We start from the raw sequence: 25090 nt of genomic DNA on the forward strand, positions 1-25090 counted from the left end.
TAATCAAGTGATGTCTTTCCATGTTCGACTTCAAGAAATTCTCACATGGATCGACTTGTACATCGAGTGAAGATCGGAAGAGATTGAAGACCCCGGATCTAGTTTCATCCATCCGGGCTGCGATATATATTCAGGACATAAAGACATTTGATATGTACACCATTACAGCAGATGATCATCCTTCTCAAAGGATGATAATTTCAGCAGAGAATTATCAGTCTACAATCAGACGATCGTCTGTTCTATGTACCAAAATGTATTTATAAAGCTGAGCATGGGAATGCCCGCCTCAGCTAGATCATGAAAAATGTATGAAAAATAATGTATTTTATTGTATCTTATTACAGGACACTTCTCAGCAGATTGAATGAACTTCGGATCCTCTCAATAAAGCATTTCACCCGATAAACGACCTCATACTTTAGGGGGCATCTGTTATAGACAATTTTGTGCCTTACAGCAACAAGCATGAATTGTCAATAATCCAAGGGATCCAAAGTTCCCTAAACATGATGTTCCTACCCCTAGAGGAACAAGGTCAGCAAACCAACAGCTCTCAGATCAGTTCTCCACCTGAAAACACTCAAAAACAAGCAATCCTGAAATCAAAGCAGGTGCTCCACTAGGTTTCTGCGCTGAAACTCAGTTGCTCCATGGTGTACCTGCGTTGCAAAGCAAGTGGGACAAAGGCCACCTGCGCTGAGCGAGAAGGGACAAGTGGCACAGTGAGTCATTGCTTTGGAATCTTCCAAAAATGACACTTGGATCAGGTATTTTGCCTTGTGATGAGTCAGAGGCTCTGTTTCTCCAAGTGGAAGCAAAGTTCTCCAAGTGGACTCAAGAACTGAAGATCAACTAAAGATTAACTGAAGAGAGAAAGGACACAAGGCAGCTACACATCAGTTGCAAGCTGACTCATCCTTTCTCAATTCATCTATATATTGAGCTCTCTCCTATGAGCTCAGGAGGCTGGAATTTTGTGCAAAGTAATGATATGCTGTTGGTTTCACTATTGAGTTATTGGGTGATTGTTTGAGAGAGGTGAAGAAGAGCAATTCTTTCTGCTGGGAGGTGTTGCTGGGTTGGAGCCTTCAATGGTTGTAATACTCTCAGAACCTTTATTTCTTCATTAATAAAAGCTATTGAGGTTCTTCTATGTGCTCTTGTTTCAATTATATATTGTGATGATTGCATGTTTGGTTTACACTAATCCATGAACCAGTTATGATTGCATGCCTCTTGTAGTTTCCTTCTTTGTTATTTTGCAGGATCTCATCGTAGCTGGACGAGCAGAAGAACAAAGAGCTAGGAGCAAGCGGCCAAAGAGAAGAGTTTGGATTCGACATTAAGCGCAAGGCAACGGTTAGTGCTTTCTCCATTCTCTTTTGCTTTCATAAAGAAGTAAACCTTAAGTAGTTTGTTTTACAGTTGTTGCTAAGGAACTGTCACCCTTAGAGTGGGATAGGGTCATCCGAGTCGGATACTTTTCCCTACAACACGTTGGTAATCATGAGAGTATGGAGGTGAATAAAAATAAGAGTTGTTTGTGTTGGGCAGTCATGATGCATGTGAAAGAATTAGGATACAATGCATCGATATGTAAATCACTATGCGAGAGTATCAGACTTTCCTTCAGGTAATTGGAGTTATCGATTTATTGAACTTGATTTACAGAACTTTATTTTTCAACTTAGTATATTTAAAGATGTAATTGGAGTTCTGGATTTATTGAACTTGATTTACAAAAATTGATTTTTCAACTCAGTGTATTTAAAGAGGTAATTGGAGTTCTGGATTTATTGAACTTGATTTACAGAAATTGTTTTTTCAACTCAGTAGATTTAAAGAACTAGACTCAGAGAGGGGCAACAATGTTTTTTCAATAAATTAGTAATGGATGTGTGTCAGTGTTTGAATTCCTTGAATTCAAATGTAAATATTGTGGATGTGGATGGCATCTCTCTTGTGAATATATTTACAATGTATATATTAGTATGATAATTCAAAGGAATTGTTACTAGAATTTGAATCTATCACATAGAACAATGATTGAACGACTGATTTCTCTTGGTAGAGGGTAAATTCGATGATGATATTGAGTAGCATAGATGTCTGCTAACATATTGTAAGAGAGAATAGTGAATGAAGGGTTTGGGTTGAACATTTGATTACCTGAGGCCTTCACGTTGATCATTTGTTGTTATGGCCAGAAGCATGGCAAGTATATGATTGGACTATACAGACACAGAAGCAGGCGAACCAACTCTTTCTTGATTGATTGATCGACCAAACCTAAAAAAATAAATCCTTACATGACGTCATCTGAATAAATCCTTACATGACATCATCAGAATCTCTACAGTGTTGGATGATGAAACTCTATAGCGTCCGTAAGAAGAACCTCACAATAAGAATTCCTATCGATGTTAATAGGTTAAAATAATTAAGTCCATTATAGGATTATCTTTCACATATACTAGGATGATATTCTTGGCCAAAGTCAATTGTGCACTAGCCATTTAAGTCATGCCCTTGAAATGTAAAGGTTTACTATTTTGATTTTTTTTAAATATAATATCATTGTTAATACATACTTACATGAAATCATCAGCGTTCTTGTGTATATTTGTTATTATTTTTTATTGCATATGACATGGGATTATTAGTAATTGATTTTTAGTTCCTACATTAGCCTAGCACACAAATTCAAAAATTTAAACTAAATTTTTAATCTATATTTGATTAAACATTTTTCACAGACTTTTCAAATGATTATATCACTTTACTTTAACTAGTGATACATTTCCAAGACTTATTTGGCCTCATATTGATGCAAGGAACCAATTTCAGTTGAAAAACTTAGGAAACCAATCATATATTTATATTGCATTGCACACTATTGAACTAATGTTATCTCAGCATTAGCTCATTAACATTTATTTTAATGCACATTTTACATGCTATGGCAAAGTCAAAGTTGTTTAGACACTGCAGATGTTTCTTTCTTATGTGTAAACACTTTTTGTAGGCTAGGCCGATGTGTTGGCGCTTGCATGAAAATGACTTCTTGTCACTTCCTAACTTTGAACTCCTTCAAGTTCCCATCTAGAAAATGGTGTGGGTACTTCTTTCTTTTATTACTGCTCAAGATTATGAATGATGCAGGTACTTCCTTCTTTTATTGTTGTTCAAGCCAGCTCTCTAGAATTGTCCTTGAGACTATCTATGAATGTGGAAATTATTCTTATTCAAACATATATTATTCATGTTCATGCTTTTTTATGAAGTGTTTGGCTCTCTAAAGTGTCCCTAGGATTGTATATGAACATGCAAAAGTTATTTTATATTAGATATATGTCAATAAAAAATGATGAATACAATTGCAAAGAATGATGAATGCAAGTTGGCTGACATGTGGGATGACTCTCCAGTTATTATTTCATCTTGAAATTGAGGTTGAGCCTTTATGAAACTATTTATTAAAGGTCGGAGAACAATATTTCAAAGATATAGGAAAATCAACTTGTACAACAAATTAAATATTGCCTTGAAATATTGAAAGAAAAACAATATTCAATTTTGTGATTGTTTATAAGAGGTCATTTGATTTTCAATATACTATATTTTGAATTCTCTTAGAAATATGGGTACATTTTTTAAATGAAATTAAAGGACAATTTCAATATGTACAACTTTTAATTTTTTTACTTGCTTATGTTGCTATTAAATATGATTTTTCTCGATGCATGCAAAATTTGTCAAGCATAGAAATTACCTAGAGCCTCTACACTCACACATGACAATAAAAAAAAGTGAGTAGTGAGAAAGAAAAATGCCTTATCTTCCCACTCACCCAACATAGCTAAGACAAGAGTAGGAAGGACAACTTTAACAACCAACTCTACTTTATTCTGGTTGAGGTGAGTCATGTCGTTCCAGAATCTTCTCTGACAAACCCTAATCATTACAAGTAAGTGCACTCCATTCAAATTAATAAGAATGAAAGGAGATATTAAGAAAAAAATCACAAAGTAGTTATAACTATAGGAATAAATTCAAAACATTATAGTGTTAGGAAAGGAAGGACAAGAAATAAAATGGAATTATAGTGAAAGTAATCATTATTTCCTTATGACATGTTCTATGAAAGGAAATAGGTAAAACTTGAATTTCTAAACAAAATTTCTATTATGTAAGCTCTTGTTACAAGTCATTTTTTCACATTCATTCAAATGTCCTGGAAACTAATTCAATCAACATCCTTGACACTTTGTCATCATCCCTTTATAAACCCTCAAGCATTACTTCTCCAAAAATTCCAAGAGTTTTTTATTTATCAGCTTAAAACTCATTTATGGTACCATCACACCTTATCTTATATGCCACTTGCAATGGTTTCATGTTGCATAACTGGGCACCTACAATAACTACCGCGGGTTGCCTTTGCTATGGGTGTGATGATTCTAGAATTTCGGAAAAAATAAAAAATAATTACGAAACTTCTCTTTCCAGAAGATTCTAATGTGGTTTTAACCATTTACTCTTCATTGAGATCTCAAAATACTATCGTAAAGGTATTATCTCTTATCCCTAGAGATTATCCTCCCTCATATGTGGATCAAGCTCCTAGATTGGTAAAACCAAAACTACCCTATTTACCCTATAACTTCATTTCCTCCCATAGAGTTTGGGTTGGATTTTGGAGACTCTTATCTATGCTCGAATACTACTTCTTTTTACCTAAGGATCCATTACTATCCTTGAGTTGAGATTGAAATCTTACTTTGTGGCTAAGGAAGGAAAAGTTTTAGTGGGAGATATCTACATTGTCAAGAACTACAAAAGGGTTGTAAACTTCTCCTACATTTCATTAATACAAAAAGCTTTGTTTTCCTATACTTGTGTCTATTTGATGCTTATGTATTTCAATGCATTCTTGACTCATTGATTAGAGATATTAATGTATTCTATGGATGTTTTGTAGTTCTCTTTTTTGTTGTAATTGCCTTGAAGGTTCCATTTATAGTAATTGGAGTTGAACCTAAAGTCTATAAGCCAAGAGAAGAGTAGGGCTATCATTGGACTCTGGGTAGGTTTTTTCCTCCATTTTCTAATTTCTATAAGGAAAACACAAGTGTTTTTGGTTTATGTTGTTTCTAGATCATACCACTAGATCTAGGGAATTCACTTTTGTTTGCAGAAGATAATTTTCCATATAACAGATCCAAAAAATTAATTTAATGTATCTTGAAAGTGTTGTAAGTTTCATCATAGACATGTTGGCACAAAAGTCATGTTGAGAAGGGGGTGTCGGTTGGTGTGGGTGTGATCTGATACGGGGTGAGCCCCTGATACGAACATGATTTGTATTTGGCTCACTTAAAAGGATTAGATTTATAGGACCATTCTAATTGAACTTGATCTCATTTGAAGGCTTGAATCCAATTTGAATTAAAACATCATTTAACTGTGTTTTTTCTCTCTTTATCATCTCAACATAATTGTGGAATGTAGAAAAAAATGCATAAGCAACAAGAGACAAGATACCAAACACACAAGGGAAGATATCATCAAGTTGGTAATAGAGTTCACTTAGTGTGGACTACGTCTCCAAGATCACAAATACATGAATTGCTTCATTATCTTATTCAAAAGTACTCTCCTTTATAAAGGGTTGAATTCCCACATCATCAAGTGGTAGTAGAATTCCCACAATAGTGGCAGTATTAAAGAGATGCTCTCATCCACAATTCCAAGAGTTGATTCTCACAAGCATGTGGCCATGTCTCTCTTACAAAGAGATGATCTCCTCTAAATGGGATGATCTCTCACAAGCATGTAGCATAAACTAGACTCTCTCACATAAAGTGGCAATAGGTCATCTTGAATCTTCTATTCAGATTCAATCATACTCATCATCATCATACTAGTCTTGCAATTCCAAGACCAATGATTGTAAACATGACTACTTTTTGATGAAGTGTTAAAATGGCCTTTTTCAGCACCACACCACCTCGGTTTGCATGTAATGGCTCAAATTATGAATTCCTTGCTATGATTCAAATCTTTTGTTCCTTGATGCAACATACAAAGATCACCATAACTTGCAACATACATTCATCCCTTCGCAATATCCAAGAAGAGGAAAAAACCATAAATACATAAATATTACTTTGGTTCTCATGCCAAGTCGACCATAGTGTTTCTCAAAACATAGCTAATACATCACTATCATGTTCATCTTGTCATTCTGTGAATTTTGACTATAAAATCGACCCCCTTCTAAAGAGGGTAACCTTGTCTTGTTAAGTGTGCCACATAATGACCATGAAATGTGAGCTCCAACCATGAGCTTTGAGTTATGATACACAAATTGTAGCATGATCCATACCACCAAATTCATCTTAGAATTCTACATCTTTAGAGTATAAACATGACCATCTTCTGAAATGTGCAAGTTTGCCTCGAATCTCATGCTAGACATTAATGGAAAACATTGGCTTCTACCATGAGCTCTCAAATTTGTTGCTCAAATATCCATTCTAATTGCAGCATTTAATTCCTTGTGGAGTTCTTAGTAAAATGAGTATAAACTCAGTTATGTTTTTACACCATCAATTATATGCTCGTCACGAATCTTTAAGATGCCATAAGAATCTTTTAGGAATATTTCCCTAGAATATTCTAGAATATACTGTAGAATATTTTGTGAAATATTTCACCTCAAATTATGTGCCTACTTGGGCACGGGTTTCCTCTCAACCTACATGCTAAGTTCAACCTTTGTGCTCCTCCTCCACTCATGGGTCAAATTGGGTTTAAATGACACTAAGCAGACTTACTAACAAAGTCATGTACTTGGAATTACATATAAAAATGGTGTAACAAACAACCATATAATAAAATGGCATATGTTTTAACCATATGTTATATGGTATGGGTGCGAACCATATTAAACCAAACTTGTTTTAAAATTCATACATTATAACAACCATGGCATGTTTTTTGTTTTATTCAGCATACCATATGACACATTTTCTCACCAAATATTGTCGTGGCACATCCAAGAAATAAGCATATGGTCCATGTACTCTTTTTGGCGGTGGTATTATTTTTTGGTAGCGGAGGTTGGGTGGTGTGGGTTGACAGTCTAGCCAACAATTTTTTTTAAACCATATATCAACCAGACTTTAAATAAAGTTTTATGTCATTGATTTAATAAGAACCATGGTAGTCCAACCAATCGGGTGCATTGTTTAAAAGTATTAAGTCCCGTGTTTAATCCTCCAGTGGCCGTTCATTTCCCATTAATTTTCACCAATCGTGTGAGGGATTTTGGCATCTGTTGAGGTGCCATATGGTACCACCTAGTTGGGCCACGTGATAACCTCCCATTGGTTGCCTAACCATTGCATCAACACCTAGTCAACTGATCAATCCCACATGTTAAACAACGATTCATCCAAAATGCTGTACGGTGCCCCAAATGGCTGCCATGTGTCATTTGTATGACCCATTTCATCGGTGTCATGTGTCTTGTAGGTTGACATTGATTTTTACCTTTTTTGTTGTTTTCCACAAACTTCAGATGAGCATAATTTTCTCATACGGACTCTGATTGAGTTGTCATTCATGCCATTGGAAAGATCTCACCAAGATCTATGACTTAACATTGTTTCCATAAACTTTTGAATGCTTTGATTTTTGAGGTTTTTTGGAGTTACCTAGATCATTCCTCCCCACTAAAGGACTTTTGGACCACAAAAGTTACATATAGAGATTATACATGTTTTCTCTTATTACAACCAAACCCATATCATTTTTTATTCAACTAAAGGTAAAAAATATCAAGATGTTGCATATTCAAGTGATGTTATACACTTAATCACCTTTACAAGTTTTTTCCCATCTATGGGGTCTTTAAAAAGAAAAATGTGATTTACAATGATGACAACTTATGAAATAAATCTATAAGATGATTTATCCTTTCAGAAATCAAGGAAAACATTCTCTCCCTTTCAAGTTGTTTTTATAGCTAGCCTTCTCCCTATAGTTGACTTATTTCATGAGCTCCTTCACTGGTTGGTTCCTTCACAACACTTTTATCCTTCTTGGGACATAGCTATGGATGGAGTGTCCAACATGTGGCTTCCTTATGTCCACCCTTGTTGCAATGGTTGTAGTAGCCTTTCTTCCTCCAGGTTTTCTTGCCCTTCTTTTTCTCCTAATGTGGTGAAGTGTCTTCATGACTTAGCTTCTTCCTCCTTGCCATAAATTTCATGTACAACACCATTATTTCCATCACTTTGAAGCAGCATGGTTATTCAAATCACAAAATGTACATGGTTTTCTATTCCATAAATTTTTCTCATCATTACTAGTTTTCTTGTAATCAAAATGAACATTAGAATACTAAATCTTTGTAGACCTTGTTTGGTTTTCTCTAGTGCAAGCATGACAAGGAAAACTTGCCTTATCTCTTGGAATGTGTAATGTGCTCTCAGTATCTTACACATAATCAAAATTTTCACTTGAAGACTCTTCTATCTATGTGGGTTTGGAATGCCTTTCATCGGTGGACTTTGAACTTTCTCCAACTTCCTCTCTGACATAGCCTAGTCCTGCATATTGAGGTAGTTCCACCGATTGGATGGGATTCAAAATTCCTTGGCCATTAACTCCTATGATCTTTCCTTCATTTCCCATCTTCTTCATTGGATTCAAACCAATGTATGTAGTGTGCTTTTCAAAAGAACTAAAATCATCGTCATGAAATGAAGTAATTGCAAAAGGAGAATTCTTTAGCTCCCTTCCTATCTGTGACACTTGGTCCTATTCTGGGAGTTTGATCAATTCCTCAATTTTCCCTGCTTTGGATGATGATGAATTCAAAGCTTCTAGGAAACCACCTTGGTTACCCGATGTCATGTCAATTTACTAAGTAAACTAACGCGGGTGTTTTACTTGACAATCTGGGTTTGTAGACTTGAAAGCACGTCCAAAGTATATGGATTTCAGGTAAAGTCAATTTCAGAAGCCAAGGCTCAAAGGTTAAAGGAAGTGCATATTACAAATAAGTTCTAAGTTTAAAGAAACTAAAAATTCTTTGATTCAATATGTATTAATCAAAGGAAGAGGCTCCTAACTTAGGAGGTCTTGGTTGTCCTTCCCCACAGTACTGCTCTCAAGAAGAGAAATTAAAGAGCAGAAATTGTGATGTGTAGAAAGAAAGAGAAGAGGCTCCTAACTTAGGAGGTCCTGGTTTTCCATCCTCACAGTTCTACTCCAACAACATTACCATTGCATCAAATCATAAACTAGAATTCAAGAAACAATTCAAGAAATGCAAAAGGATGATTTTTAATTGTGATTCATAATTTGATAGAAAGATAATTTAACTTAAATCCTTGGTTTTCCTTTCAATGAAATTATATTTTAAACCAAAATCATCCAAAAATCATACAGAAATGATAACACATCTAAATAACTGAATCATAAAACTGAAACAAGAGATATTGAATCAAAACTATGCTAATTTATACAAAATTTAACCGAAGTGTACTTAGCTTGGTATGGGGGCCCTCCAACCTTGCCTTGTACACCTGAAGAACTCTTCAGCTACAACTTAACTTAATAAAGCATCCAAAATATGAACAGAAAATAGAATAGTAGAAATGATTCTTCAACTTATCTCAAAAGTCTCCAATAGTCTTAATACAAAATTACACTCCTTGAATGGTCCACAAATTGTGTTTAAATAAGAAAATCATAAACAAAATTTGCTATAATGGCTCTAACAACCTTATCAAACCTAATTCATACATACAGGTTGAACTCATCAAGTTTGGTTCACAAAATGAGGAAAAATCCCACAAAATAACAAAATTGCTCCTCTTTACTTAGAATTCATGAATGATAGGTCAAGTTTGACCAGCGTTGACCGGGGTTATTTTTGCTCAATTTGACGGAACCAATAGGTGTTCCTTCATCCGTGGTTCCCAATACTTCTAAATATACGCTCAGATATCACCCAAGTGTCTTGAACATATAACTTTAATGGAGCTATTTCAGGGATTTTTAATGCAGTCCAAATTTACTCTTAAAACCCAATTTTTACAAAAATTTCCAAAAATTGAAAACCTTAATTTAGTTACGTGAATATGAAAAATAGGACTAAAATTAGGTATATATAGGTGAAATGGGATGGAATATGGTGGTAAATAAATGGATTTAGGATAGGTAAAAATGACCAAAATTGAGGGCCAACATCTCCCCCTTGCTGATGTTCAAGCATGTCCTCATGCTTGCCTCCTCCGTTTGGATCTCCTGAGTGATGATGCCCCTATTGTTCTTGATCTTGTAGCTTCTTCATGTGTAGCCTGAAGGAGAATGTCAATACCCTCATATTTCTCTTCTTTGTAGATGGCAGTCTTCACTTTTTATTTCTCATATTTGTACTGTCATAACTTTTTCTCCTTTAGCCATCTGTAGGCTTGTTTGGAGATGAGGATATTCTAAGTCTCAAGCTTTTTAATCTACTTGCTCAATTTCTTGTTCTCCTTGGTTATGTTGTTGTTATTTTCTTTATACATTTTGTTCTCCTTTTTCAAATGTCTCTCCATGGTCTTATTGTCTTCCAGCTCACTTGTCAACTCCGTTATTTTTTTAAGATACACTTCATTATGCATCTCTTTAGATTATTCCTTGGTCTCTTTGGCATATGAGTGAGATGAGGTGGCTCCTACCCAAGCATCCTCAAAATAGGAGTCTTTCTCTATGGGCTCTTCGTGGACTTCATTATCCAATCTCTATATAATCTCATCAATTTTCTTTGATGTTTGTGGAGGCTTAGTTTCAATAATTTCAATTTCTAGATCTTTTCCTTCCTTGCTTGGTTCCTCTTGTGATTTTCTTCTAGGCCTCCTAGGAATGGATAGAAAGGATTTCTCTTTTTCAACCATAATATCATCCTGCTTCTTCTTCAATCTTGTCTTAGGATACAAAAGAGAATGCATGATACTTCTTGTTACATGCAACTGCTCAAACTTCTCCTCATTCCTTGTTGTTTGTTCTTCAAAATGATGTTTAGCCAAAAACTCCTTCCAAAGCAACCCCTTATTCCTTACCTGATACTCAACAAGTATCTTGATTAGCCCATGATGATATATATTGGCTTCCTTGGCTTCTATTTTGTTCTTGACATTCTCTATCATTTTGGTTAGGCTTTTTGAAAAGAAGTAGGGTAAGTTGATTTTACAATCTCCCTTCATATGTTGAAGCAATTTGATATGATAGAGGTATACCACATTGTACCGATTATCACAAGTGAAGTACTTTTGGATAATCAAAACCAACTCTGACCATGGATCTCTGAGCCAATCTCTTGGAATCCCTTTTGTCCTATCAAAGGACCCCTTCCTTTATTTCTCCAGGAAAATGGTCCATCCCTTCTCCTTAAAATGCAAACCCTTGTGATACTCTTCTCCTATCAAGGGAAGGTCCAACTTCTCCTTAAAATGCAAACCCTTGTGATACTCTTCTCCTATCAAAGGAAGGTCCAATTCTTAAGAAAGAAAGGTTGGGTTCAATGGTATAGAAAGTTTACCAACTCTAGTTTTACCATGTTTAAAATGCTCTATGAACTCCTGTGTGATTTTATCATTGTGGCCATTGGACTTTTTAAGAAACTCCAGTAGCCCTACCGGGTATAGTTTCTCTACTGTATCCTTCAATTTTCTATCTTGAAGTTTTTAGGTTCAATTTTGGTTTCCATTTGCATCTGCTCTATGTACCAATTAATATGGCATTTTCCAGTAAATAAACTCATCATGAATATAACAAGCAAAATATATATATTTGACCTTCTCATTCATGCAATCTTTGGATTAAAATCATGGTGAATGTATTTACCAGACCTATGTATCCTTGAAACAAAAGAATGATATTATTTCTTCTACCTTTAAGTCTTCAATTTCTTTGTCTCCTACTGCAAATGGTATTCAAAAAAATCCTCTGTTTGTAAAACTGGGTAAAAAACTCTCACTGTGTGAAAAATAATGTAAAAAAAATGTCTCCACTGCAAAAATCTCTCACTATTTTCAAAATTGTGTTTAAAAATCCTCTTCATTTGCAAAATTGCCCATAAAAATCCATTAAAAAAACCTTCTCTGTTTGAAAATTTTCGTACAAAACTACTCATTGTGTATACAAAAGGATGCTCACTGTGTTTTTTATGTGCAAAATTTGGCAAACTGCATTTTAAAAATGTATGAGGAAATCGTTTTTGGAATGATACCTGAGCTGCAAATGAATATCGAAACCTTGTATAGATTAGGTTGTTAGGGTTTGTTTTCTCCTATGTAAGCATACAGTCCTAGTTAAACTCTCTATCTCCAGCAATTCGAAAAATCATTGGTCTATAGGTGGCAGAGCCTTTTTAGGGTGACAAAGCATTACTGAAGTCATGTTTCTCTCATAGTATGACACATTTAAACTACAACTCAAGCTGAACCATTTTCAAGAGAATAACACAATCTTAAAAATATTTTAATTGTTGAGAATACCTTCAGATCTACTCTTACCTGATCATTGCGCGATTTAAGGGATTTTATGGAGAATATGTCCACTCAGCGTAGAGGAAATCTCTATTTGGCGCTCTCCTATCTCTCCTCCTTTTAAACACAATTCTCCTCCTTATTTCTCCATGCAATTTCTCATGCTATCTCTACTGCACAGGGTTCTCCTCTTTGCAAGCAGTTCCCTTTTAAGCTCTTCGTATTTCTTAGTCAAACAGGGTTGGATAAACAATGAATATGAAGTGTCCTTTGATTCCGAGTTGGGTTACGATGAAACTTAGCTGTGATGATGAAAAAAACGTGCAGTTAGTGTTCAACTATGCGTGTAACCCTTTGAAACACTTTTTGACCGTTTGCTGCTGTGTTTTTCGATTTGACTAGCTGATTGTTCATCCTGTCACTTGTACCTATGGCTGCCACCTGTTTCACTTGATGCATGCGCATGATATAACTCTATTCCCTTTGTACATAGCTTACCATTTGTTTAAACTTTTTACATAACTTGCATCGTAATTTTACACTCTTATCACCGCTTTGTAACATAAGTGTTGTCCATTGTACATATCTTTGACACGTGTTTTGTTTCTTGTTAATGTTGCATCATAGCTCATAAATACTTGTAGTTTAGAGCTTTCAATACTCATCACTATTAGGACTAGTCTATGACTTTTACATTGTATGATTTCTTTATTATGCATTATGCTTCATTATGCATTTTTAGATCCATTATACTTGCATTGCATGTTGCATATCCATTATTATGCTTTTATCATTTCATACTTGCCCTTTTTTTTCATCATTTGCATATACTTGTGTATTGATTTGTTTTGAAATGAACATAATCTTGGTTCATTTCAAATCAAATTATTTTTTAAATAAGATGTTAAGTATATTTTTAATGATACTAACTCTCTTTGTTCTTGTTTTGTAGGCAGTTTTCCATGAGGCAAAAAAAAAAAAATGGCCCAAAAAGGAGATGTGGCCAAAATGTTTGGTAAAAAATGAAAATGAATGTGGTTGAGTGAATGATGAATTGATGAATGTAAGGTTACACTAAGGCTAATTAATGTAATAAGGTGAATGAATAATGTAAGAGGTAAATGTATAAAATGTAGGGTGATGTAGGATATAGGGTAATGTAGGATAATGTAGGATGATATATACATGAATACTACATATTCAAGTTTAAACTAGTTTATCAATCTTAGAAAAAATTTCAAAATCGAAGGCATTAAGAATACTTTAAACTTACAATACTTTCCTTTCGCTTGATAGCTCTTTGTCAATTTTTTTCTTCTGTTGATTATGACCTTAGCTCTTTTGTCAACACTTGACCTTTTGCTAATGATGACGATACTTTGACCTCAAAATGAATCCTACTGAATGATTTTGCTGGATTGTAGATGCTTGTAGTTGCTTCTCAATTCCCTTTGATGTTGATTTTAATATGAATAATTAGGTCCCTTTTGTAATGACATATGACATTGATCTTGTTCATGTCCCTTACTGATAAATATTTATTATGATGTCTCAAATCCCTTCTGTAATACAGCTGCTTGACATTAAACCAATTGCATAGTTTTTTAGTTTATTATGAATCTTCTCCCTTAATAACCTTGAGACTTGTCCTCAAGTCTTTGAATTTTGGAGGATGATTCTACAAAATGAAATATAAAAAAAAAACATAAAAAAGAATTCATGTTGGCCAAACAAGTTGGTTTTCTGGTATGAATTTGAGTCTGTATTGTGCCAGTTTCCTGGATTTTCAAAACCAAACTCCTTTATTAGTTTTTAACTTTTTTATTTTTTATTCTGAAAGTAGGGAAGACATATCACTATGCTATTCCAGTACTTCCATATATATATTTTTTTTCTGCTAAGACTCTCTTCAAAAAGTCTTCTTTATTGATAGTCTTATTATAAACTTTGAGTCTATGACCATTAACTAGAAATGAAATGGCAGCTTCATCAATTGTCTTGATCTTGACTGCTCCATTGTCAAAGATTTCTTCTATCTCATATGGCCCAAGTCAATGAGTAGTAAACTTAGCTTTGAAATATTTGTACTTGGAGTAAAAAAGAAGTGCACAGTCTTCCTTATGAAAAAATTTGTTTTTGAAAAAACTGTCATGTCATTTGATTCTCTATTGTTGTACTAGTGATGTATGCTCAACTACTTGTTGTCTGATCTCGTCTAGTTCATTCAGCTACATAATTCTCTTTTGTTGAGCTTCTGACAAGTCCAATCCCAATTCTATTGCAAGTTTAAATGTATTAATTTTAAATTCAATTGGTAACATAACTTCTTTACCATATACCAGTTGATATGGGTTGTATCCAGTAGTATTTCTTCATGTAATTATGTATGCCCATAATTCTTTTTTTAATTTATCTGACCAATCTTTTATGTTCATTTGCACTGTCTTTGTCATGATGTTTTCCAGAACCTTATTAGTAGATTCCACTTGTCCATTTGCTTTAGGATGATACATCATAGACTTTCTATGCTTGATTTTGTATTTTTCCGTAAGATTTTGGACAAGTTTAGAAGTGAACTGTGATCCACGGTTTGTAACAATCTTTCTTGGAACTCCAAATCTTACAAGGATTTATTCAAAGAGGAATGAAACCACTGTTTCTTCTGTTGCTCGTGCCACTGCTTTTGCTTCTACCCATTTTGTAACATAGTTTGTACACACTAAGATGTACTTCTTTCCATTTGAAGGCGGGTTTATAGGTCCCACAAAGTCAAAAGCCCATTGTTCAAATGGTCCTATAAATACTTGTGGTTTCAATGGCATCTCATATGATACTATAGGTCTTCCAGTTCTTTGAGAGTTATCACATCTTTTGGCATAGGCCTTTGAGTCCTTGAAAAATTGTTGGCCAGTAGTAGCCAAACTTGAGTACATTGTATGTTGTTCGTTTATCTACAAATTGGCCACCACATGGTTCATCATGACATGCTTTTATAATATCAAGAATTTCATCTTCTCTTGCACATTTTCTTATCAAAATATCAGGAATAATATAGAAGAGGTCACCATTAACCCAACTATATCTAGCGCTCTCTCTGATTATTCTTATTTTTTGCTTGCTAGTGAAATGAGATGGTAATGTTCCAGATAATAAATAATTAGCTACATCTGAAAACCATGGGGTTTTAGCTGTTATATAAAATAGATGTTTATCAGGAAATTTGTCTGAAACATGAATAACATCACCAAGAGACTGAAGTCTTGACAGGAAATCTGCCACTTGATTATCTTTTCTTGGTCGATCTAGAACAGTGAGATTGAATTCTTGCATTAGTAACAACCATCTAGTAATTCTGTCTTTGGTAATTGTTTTGTTCATTAAATATTTAATGGTTTAATGATCTGTTTGAATAAACACTTGATATCATGTTATATAATTCCTAAATTTATTGACTGCATGCACAACAACTAGCATTTCTTTTTTAGTTACTGTATAGTTTAATTCTGTCGGAGTTAGATTTTTTCTAATGAAATAAATGGCATAGTTAAACTGATTTTATTTTTGTCCTAGAGATGCTCCTATAGCTGTATCTGATGCATCAGTAAATATGTCTAATGGAAATGACCAATTTGGTCCTCTGAGAATGGGTGCTATAGACAAATCTTCTTTCAGTTTTTCAAATGCATTTTGACAATCTATAGTAAATTGAAACTCAATGTCTTTTGCATGTAACTTGAACAAGGGTAAAGGTATTTACTTAAGTTTTCAATGAACCTTCTATAATAGCCTACATATCCCAAGAAACTTCTTACTTCTTTCTGTGTTGTTGGTGGCATTAAATTTACAATAACTTGTATCTTTGCTGGGTCTACCTTTATTCTAGAAGAAGAAATGTGGTGCCCTAACACTATCCCTTTAGTTAACATCATAAAACATTTCTCATTACTGAGGGATAAATTTGTCTATATGAATATCTTTAGAACTTTTTCAAGGTTGCTTAAACAATCATCAAATGTACCTCCATAGACATTAAAATCATCCATGTAGACTTCAACACATTCATGTATAAGATCTGCAAAGATATCTAGGACTACTCTTTGAAATGTAGTAGGTGCATTACATAATCCAAAAGGTAAAACATTGTAGGCATATGTATGCCATGGACAGGTAAATGTAGTTTTATCCTGATCCTCTAATTCTATCTTGATTTGATTATAACCACTAAATCCATCAAGAAAGGAAAAGAAATTTTTCCCTACCAATGAGTCTAGTACTTGATCAATGAATGGTAGTGGGAAATGATCTTTCAATGTTGCTTTGTTCAGTTCCCTATAGTCTACACATATTCTCCATTTTCCATTTTTCTTTGGTACCACAACTAAGGGAGAAACCCATTGACTATCAGAGATGGGGTAGATAAATCCTACCTGTAATAGTTTATGCAATTCCTCTTTCACTATCTCCTTCATCATTGGATTCATTCTTCTTTGTGGTTGTCTTACTGGTTTGATTGTTTCATCTGTGTAAATGTGATGGATACATGTTTTTGGATGGATTCCCTGCATATTTGTATAATCCCAGGCAAAATCTTTTGAATATTTCTGTAACAATCAAATTACCTATTGTTCTTGTGATGATTGTAGATTGTTACCAATATTTAGTTTCTTTCCAGGATTTATTTCAATGGTTTTTCTTTGATAATTGGTAATTGAGTTGATAGGAAAAATGTTTTCAAATGAATTCTACAATGATTGAATAGTATAATTTTCCTGAAAACATTGATTTAAAATATGGTTTGCAGCTTCGTATTGTGTTATTTGTAGTTTCTCATAAATATCAGGTTCTGAGATAAAAAGGTTTGTTAAATCCTCATTTTCTTCTTCTTCTCTAAAACTAAAGGCTTTATTAATGCTTAAAACAGGTTGAGTTTATTCTTGTTTGTCATCAGGCCATGATAGTAAAGAAGGAGATTGAGCAGGAGGATATAGTGTAATATGTTTCCTTTCTTCTCCATGTGCTATGATCATGCTTCCTGATCTGCATTCAATGAAGGCATCTGTTGTGGCCAACCATGGTCTGCCAAGAATTAAAGGATGGACTCCTAGATTTATTTTTGGTTGCAAGATCAAAAAGTCTACAGGGTATGCCCATGAATCCAAAGAAACCATGATGTCCTCAAGTATTCCTTCCAGCAAAACTTTAGATCTATCTGTTAGTTCTAAAATTGTAGTAATATGTCGGATATTTGGCAATTTTAAATGCTTCATAGTTTTCATTGTTATGACATTTATAGCAGTTCCTAGATCAATTAAAGTTTTAGGAACTGAAAAATTATTGATTAAAATGGTAACCATAGGTATCCCAATATCAATATACTTTTCAATTGTTGTTTTTGTAGACATGAGACTAACTAATTTGCCAATGACTTGGATTGTCAATGACTCTCTTTTCTTTCTACTAGTTTTCTTAATACATAATTCCTTTATTGCTTTTGTATAGGTTGGAATATCTTTGATAGCTTGCAACAAAGGAATTTTGACATAAGAATTCTTTAATTCATCTAAAATATCAAATTCAGGAAGAGAAATTGAATTTTTCTACTCTACTAACCTTTCTTGGAAAGGTGGTGTTTGAGTCATAATAGTTTTACTTTTCTGAATTTGATTCTTTGGATTATATTTTTCAGATTGTTCTCCTTCTTCAATTTGTTCTTCTATTATTGGTGGAGAATATTTTTGTAGAACTTTTCCAGATCTCAAGTAGATGTCTTGAATAGGAAGAATAGAATATATAGGAAATAATGTTGTTTCTTCCACATTATATGCTAGCCTTTCCACTCTATTACTCAGATTTTCTACTGGTTGAGCTGGTAATTGAGTTGGTTTGGGTGGTGGTTGGTTAGAAGGTAGTTGAAGCTGCTAAGGTTGATTTAGTGCAGGCATTGATTGTTGTGTGAATGGATTTGATTGAGGGGATTGTTGGAATTGCTTATATGGAAATGGTTGTTGAGGATATTATGGTTGTTGATATAGCTATTGAGTATAAGATTTATATTGTTGTTGATATGGTTGTTGATGGTAAAATTGTTGGGGAGTTTGGGCTCCATAAGCATATCCTCACCAATTTTGTGAAGGTTTGTTTTTTTTTTGCTAAGGAAGCCAAACCTGCTATGGCATAGGAGCATTTCATGAATTTTGATACTGAAAAATCTGGGGAATTTGTTGAGGAAACTGTTGATATGTACCCAAAAAACGTGGTTGTCAAGCTCTTCTTGGTGCCATATAATAAAATCCTTGAGTTTCTTCTAGTTGGCCTGCTTGTAACTCTTTTAATGTTGGACAATCATCTGTGACATGATTTTTTGTACAAATTCCACAAACATGTATATTATCCAAAGGATGCTTCTTCCTACACTTAGGAAAAAAGATTGATAGTATTTGTTCTTCTTCTTCTTGTTTCTTATTTTCTTTCAATACATCAACTTGTGTTCCTAAGGTGCTCAAAAGATTAGTTTTAAAGTTTTCTAACAAACTCCCTATTTCTTCTCTTGTTACTCCTCCTGTTGCTGATTTAGAAGCTCTTGAAGTTATATCTCTTTTTCCTGTTTTGGCTCTACCTCTAGAATACTTCTGACATAATTCAATAATTTCATTGAATGGTAAGTATGAAATATCTCCTTTACCCATCACATTGAGAATATCAAGATACTCATCTCGTATTCCTTTGAGAAAAATTGTTCGAATGGTATCAGGATTTAAAGAATGTTGTTTGGATTTTTGTAAGTTGTAAAGAAATTGTTCTAAGTATTCTTCCAAACTCTCATCTTCTTGTTGAGACATCCTAAAAATATCTTCTTTTGAATCTCTAGGCCTACAATAGGCTTGATACTTCTTAAGAAAAATTTTCCTCATGTCTTCCCAAGAAGTAATAGTGTGTTCTCCTAATCCCATAAACCATTTTAATGCAGTTGCTTTAAGAGTAGCAGGAAAAAGATGAAGCTTATGTGTATCATCAGTATAACCATAAGTACGACATAAGATATCAAATTCAAACATGAATGAATCAAGATCTTCAGAATACATTCCATAGAAATTTGGTAAAACTAAAGGTGGAATATTCTTCATTTTTACCTCTTCTCCAAGAATTGCCCTAGTATCTAAAATTGGGAATCCAAAAGTAGCTTCTTCATCATTTTCTATTTCTGCATCTTGTCTTCTCTTATGATCATATTCTCTTTTGGCATCTTCTTCTCTTTTCCTATTTGCTTCTCTTCTTATCTCTTCTTCCCTTTTCTTTGTCATCTTTTTTGTTGCTTTTCATATTGTAACCTTTGTTCTGGAGTGAGTATTGGGATGTTAGATCCTTGCCCTTCTTCTGCCATATCTTTTTCGGTAGTTTCAAATGTTTCAGTAATAAATTGAGATTGTGTATTTTCAACTAGTTTTGTTTGTTTAGAAATAGTTTTAAAGATAGGCCGATCTATTTTTTCAAGAATAGGTTGATCAATTGGTTTTCTTATTTCTCCTTTTTGTCCTATGGAAGATGTTCTTGTTTGTTTTTGTTTTCTCTTTAGTTCATAAGCTAACAAAGTTTGTCTTTCAACAAGTGTTAACCTTTGTCATGAAAGTTTTTTTCCTCTAACTCTTCCGAGGTTGATTTTCCAGCGATTGGTGTAGTTAATTCAAATGGAGGTAGTCCTTCTTCTACCAATGGTTTAGTAGTTGCGGGGTCTTGTTTTTCGTATCTACCCTTTTCGTCTCTTTGTCTAGGCATAAATGACCATAATGAAAAAATTCTAAATTTTTATTTTATTTTTATTTTAATTTTTTTAATTTTTTCTAAATGACCTTCCTAATTAGTTATATCCAAATATGCTTCCTTGGCAATGGTGCCAAAATTTCAAGTCGATTTACTAAGTAAACTAACATAGGTGTTTTACTTGTCAATCCGAGTTTGTAGACATGGAAGCACATCCAAAGTATATCGATTTCAAGTAAAGTAAATTTCGGAAGGAAAGGCTCAAAGGTTAGAGGAAATTAATATTAAAAATAAGTTCTAAGTTTAAAAAAACTAAAAAGTATTTGATTCAAGATGTAGTAAGGGAAGGAAGAGGATCCTAACTTAGGAGGTCCTAGTTTTCCTTCCCCATAGTAGTGTTCTCAAGAAGAGAAACTAAAGAGAAACAGTTTGTGATGTGTAGAAAGAAAGAGAAGAGGATCCTAACTTAGGAGGTCATGGTTGTCCTTCCTCATAGTTCTACTCCAACACATTACCATTGCATCAAATCATAAACTAGAATTTAAGAAACAATTCAAGAAATGCAAAAGGATGATTTTTAATTGTGATTCAAAATTTGATAGAAAAAGAATTTAACTTAAATCATTTCTTGTCCTTTCATATGAAAATTAGATTTTAAACAAAAATCATCCAAAAATCATACATAAATCATAACACATCTAAATAATTGAATCATAAAATTGAAACAAGAGATACTGAATCAAAACTATGCTAATTTACACAAAATTTAACCAAAGTGTACTTAGCTTGGTATTGGGGCCCTCCAACCTTGCCTTGTACACCTAAAGAACTCTTCAGCTACAACTTAACTTAATAAAGAATCCACAACATTAACAACAAATAGAACATTAGAAATGATTCTTCAAATTATCTCAAAAGTCTCCAATAGTCTTAATACAAAATTACACTCCCTGAATGGTCCATAAATTGTGTTTAAATAAGAAAATCACAAACAAACTTTGCTATAATGGCTCTAATGGCCTTATAAATCCTAATCCATCTGTACAAGTTGAACTCATCAAGTTTGGTTCACAAAATCAGGAAAAATCCCATAAAATAATAATTATGCTCCTCTTTACTAGGAATTCCTGAATGACAGGTCAAGTTTGACTAGCATTGACCGGGCCTATTTTTGCTTAGTTTCACTGAATCAATAGGTGTTTCTTCATGCGTGGTTCCAAATATTTCCAAATATGTGCTCATATCTCACCTAGATGTCCTGCACATATAACTTTAATGGAGCTATTATGGAATTTTTAATGCAGTCCAAATTTACTCTTAAAACCCATTTTTTACAAAAATGTCCAAAAATTGAAAAACTTAATTTAGTTACCTGAATATGAAAAAGATGACTAAAATGAGGAATATATAGGTGAAATAGGATGGAATATGGTGGTAAATAAATGGATTTAGGGTAGGCAAATATGACCAAAATTGAGGGTCAACACCCGATACATAAGAGGTATCATCATATGTGCTTACATTCATATCTTCTTAATGGGAATCATGATTGATATACCTGTCATGGCCACTAGTTGATATGATCTTAGAGGGACCTTTTTCCTCCTTTGTAGTGGAACATTCTACAACTTGTTCCTCCACAGCCTATTCTAGCATGAATCTCAACTTCTACTTCTCATCCTCTACTTCTTGCAACATCCTCTTCAACTCAGCATTATCTTCTAGAATGCATTGGTTGATCACTTTGAGATCTTAAAGCCTTGCTCGCTTCAATCCTTTTCCCATCTCTGATTTGACACCTAGAATCTTTTGTCAATCCTACTAAGATACCAAACTTCATCTAATTCGGGGTCAGCCTCTAATATGAACTTGATTTGGATTTAGCTAACTTAAAAGGATTAGATTTATAGGACTATTTTAATTGAACTTGATTTCATTTGAAGGCTTGAATCCAATTTGAATTAAAACATCATTTAACTATGATTTTTCTCCATTTATCATCACTTAATACATCTCAACATAATTGTGGAATGTAGAAAAACATTCATAAGAAACAAGAGACAAGATACCAAACACATAAGGGAAGGTATTACCAAGTTGGTAACGTAGTTCCCTCGGTGTGGGCTACATCTTTGGGCTCATGAATCCATGAACTACTTCATTCTCTTCTTCAAATATACTCTCCTTTACAAAGTGTTGAATTCCCACATCATCAAGTAGAATTCCCACAATAGTGGTAGTGTCAAAGAGGTGCTCTCATCCACAATTCCAAGAGTTGATTCTCACAAGCATGTGGCCATGCCTATCTTACAAAGAAATGATCTCCTCTAAATGGGTTGATCTCTCACAAGCATGTAACATAAACTATAATCTCTCACATAAAGTGGAAACAGGTCCTCTTCAATTCGCTATTTAGATTCAAATTATATTCATCAGCATCATACTTGTCTCGTAATTCTCATACCAATGATTGTAAACATGACTACTTTCTGACGAAGTGTTAAAGTGGCCTTTTCCCAGTAATGATTTAGATCTTGTTTCCTTGTTACAGTATACAAAAATTACCAGAACCTACAACATACATTCATCCCTTTGCAATATCCAAAGAGAGACAACAATCATAAATACATAAAGTTTACTTTGGTTCTTGTGCCAAGGTGATCATAGTGTTGCTAAAAACATGGCTAACACATCACCAACATGTTCGTCTCATCATTTTGTGATTTTTAATTGTAAATTTGATCCCCTTCTAAAGAGTTTAACCTTTCCTCGTTAAGCATGCCACACAGTCATTGTTAATGTGAGCTCCAACCATGAGCTCTGATTTATGGTGCTCAAACTACAACATGCTCCATACCAGTAGCTTTGTCTCATAATTTTACAACTTTAGAGTATAAATATGACCACCTTCTTACATGTGCAAGTCTACCTTGAATCTTGTGCCAAACATTAATGGCAAACATGGGCTTTGACCATAAGCCCTCAAATATGCTGCTCAAATATCCATTATGATTGCATTGTTGAATTCCTTACGTAATTCTAAGTAAAATGAGTATAAGTTGAGCTAGGTTCTAACACATCCAATTATGGGATGCTTGGGAATTTTTAAGATGCCATAAGAATCTTTTAGGAATATTCCCCTATAATATTTTAAAATATACTGCAAAATCTTCCGTCTCAAATTGTGTTCCCTCCTAGGCACAAGTCCCCTCTCATCCTGTGTGCTTAATTCGACCTTCATGCTCCTTCTCTGCTCATGGGTCGGATGAACTGAGTTTCTAGATAACGTTGAGTGGACTTACCAACAAAGTCCAGTTGACATTACAGATAAAAATGGTGTAACAAAAAACCATATAATAAAATGGTATATTTTTTAACCATATGTTATAGGGTATGTGTGTGAACCATATTAACCCAAACTTGTTGTACAAACCATATTTTATAACAACCATGGCATGTCTTTTGTTTTATTCACCATCCCATATGGCACATTCACCCACCAAATATTGCCATGGAATATCCAACGAATAACAATATGGTCCATGTGCTTTGTTTGGTGGTGGTATGATTTATCGATAGTGGAGGTTGGCTGGTGTGGGTTGGTGGGCCAGCCAACAATGTTTTTAAACCATATATTAACCAAAATTTAAATACATTTTTATGCCACTAATTTAATAAGAACAATGGTAGTCTAACCGGTGGGGTGTGTTGCTTGAAAGTCTTAGGACTCGTGTTCAATCCTCTAATGGTTGGTTTGTTGCCCATTATTTTTCATTGTTCTTTCTAGACATTTTGTTCTTCATTGTGGTGCCACCTGGTTTGGCCATGTGGCAACCTCCCATTGGTTTCCTAACCATTGTAACAACACTTAGTAAATCAATCAATGCCACATGTCGAACTGCGATTTGTCCACAATGGGTGTACGATGCTCCAGAAAAATGCCATTGGTCGGAATCCCTTCAGTCAATGTCAGTTGTACAACCCCTGTCACCAGTGCCACATGTCCTATAGGTTGACTTTGACTTTGACTTTTTTTTTTTTTTAATAAGTTTACCACGAACTTAAAATGAGAATAATTTTCTCATACGTACTCAGATTGAGGTGTCATTTGCATCATTGGAAAGAGATAACCAAGCTCTATGACTTGAAATTGTTTCCATCACATTTTGAACACTTTTAATTTTGAGTTTTTTTGGAAACCCCTAGGTCATTCCTCCCCACTAAAGGAATTTTAGACCCCAAAAGTTACATAAATAGATCATACATGTTTCCTTTGATTTACAATAGAACCCATACCCTTTGTTATTTAACTAAAGGCCAAAAATATAACCATGTTGGATATTCAAGTGATGTTATACACTTCATCACTTTTACAAGTTTTTGTACATCTATGGGGTCTTAAAAGCAACATGTGATTTACAATAATGGCAACTTATCAAATAAATATACAAGATAATTCATCCTTTTAGTCATCAAGTAAAACATTCTCTCCCTTTCAATTTGTTTTTGTAGTTGGAATTCTTCCTGTAGTTGACCTGCTTCATGAGCTGCTTTATTGGTCGGTTCCTTGGAAACCCTCTTATCCTTCTTTGGATGTAGCTCTGGATTGAGTTTCCAAGATGTGGCTTCCTTATTTCCACCCTTGTTGCAATGGTTGCAGTAACGTTTCTTCCTCCAGTTTTCTTCCCTTCCTTTTCTCCTAATGTGGAGAAGGGTCTTCATGACTTGGCTTCTTCCTCGTTTCCATATATTTCATGTACAACACCATTATATTCCAA

Source organism: Pinus tabuliformis, chromosome 7, assembly GCF_031772625.1.
Source record: "Pinus tabuliformis cultivar Carrire ecotype Pingquan chromosome 7, CPIR1, whole genome shotgun sequence".
Taxonomy (NCBI): domain Eukaryota; kingdom Viridiplantae; phylum Streptophyta; class Pinopsida; order Pinales; family Pinaceae; genus Pinus; species Pinus tabuliformis.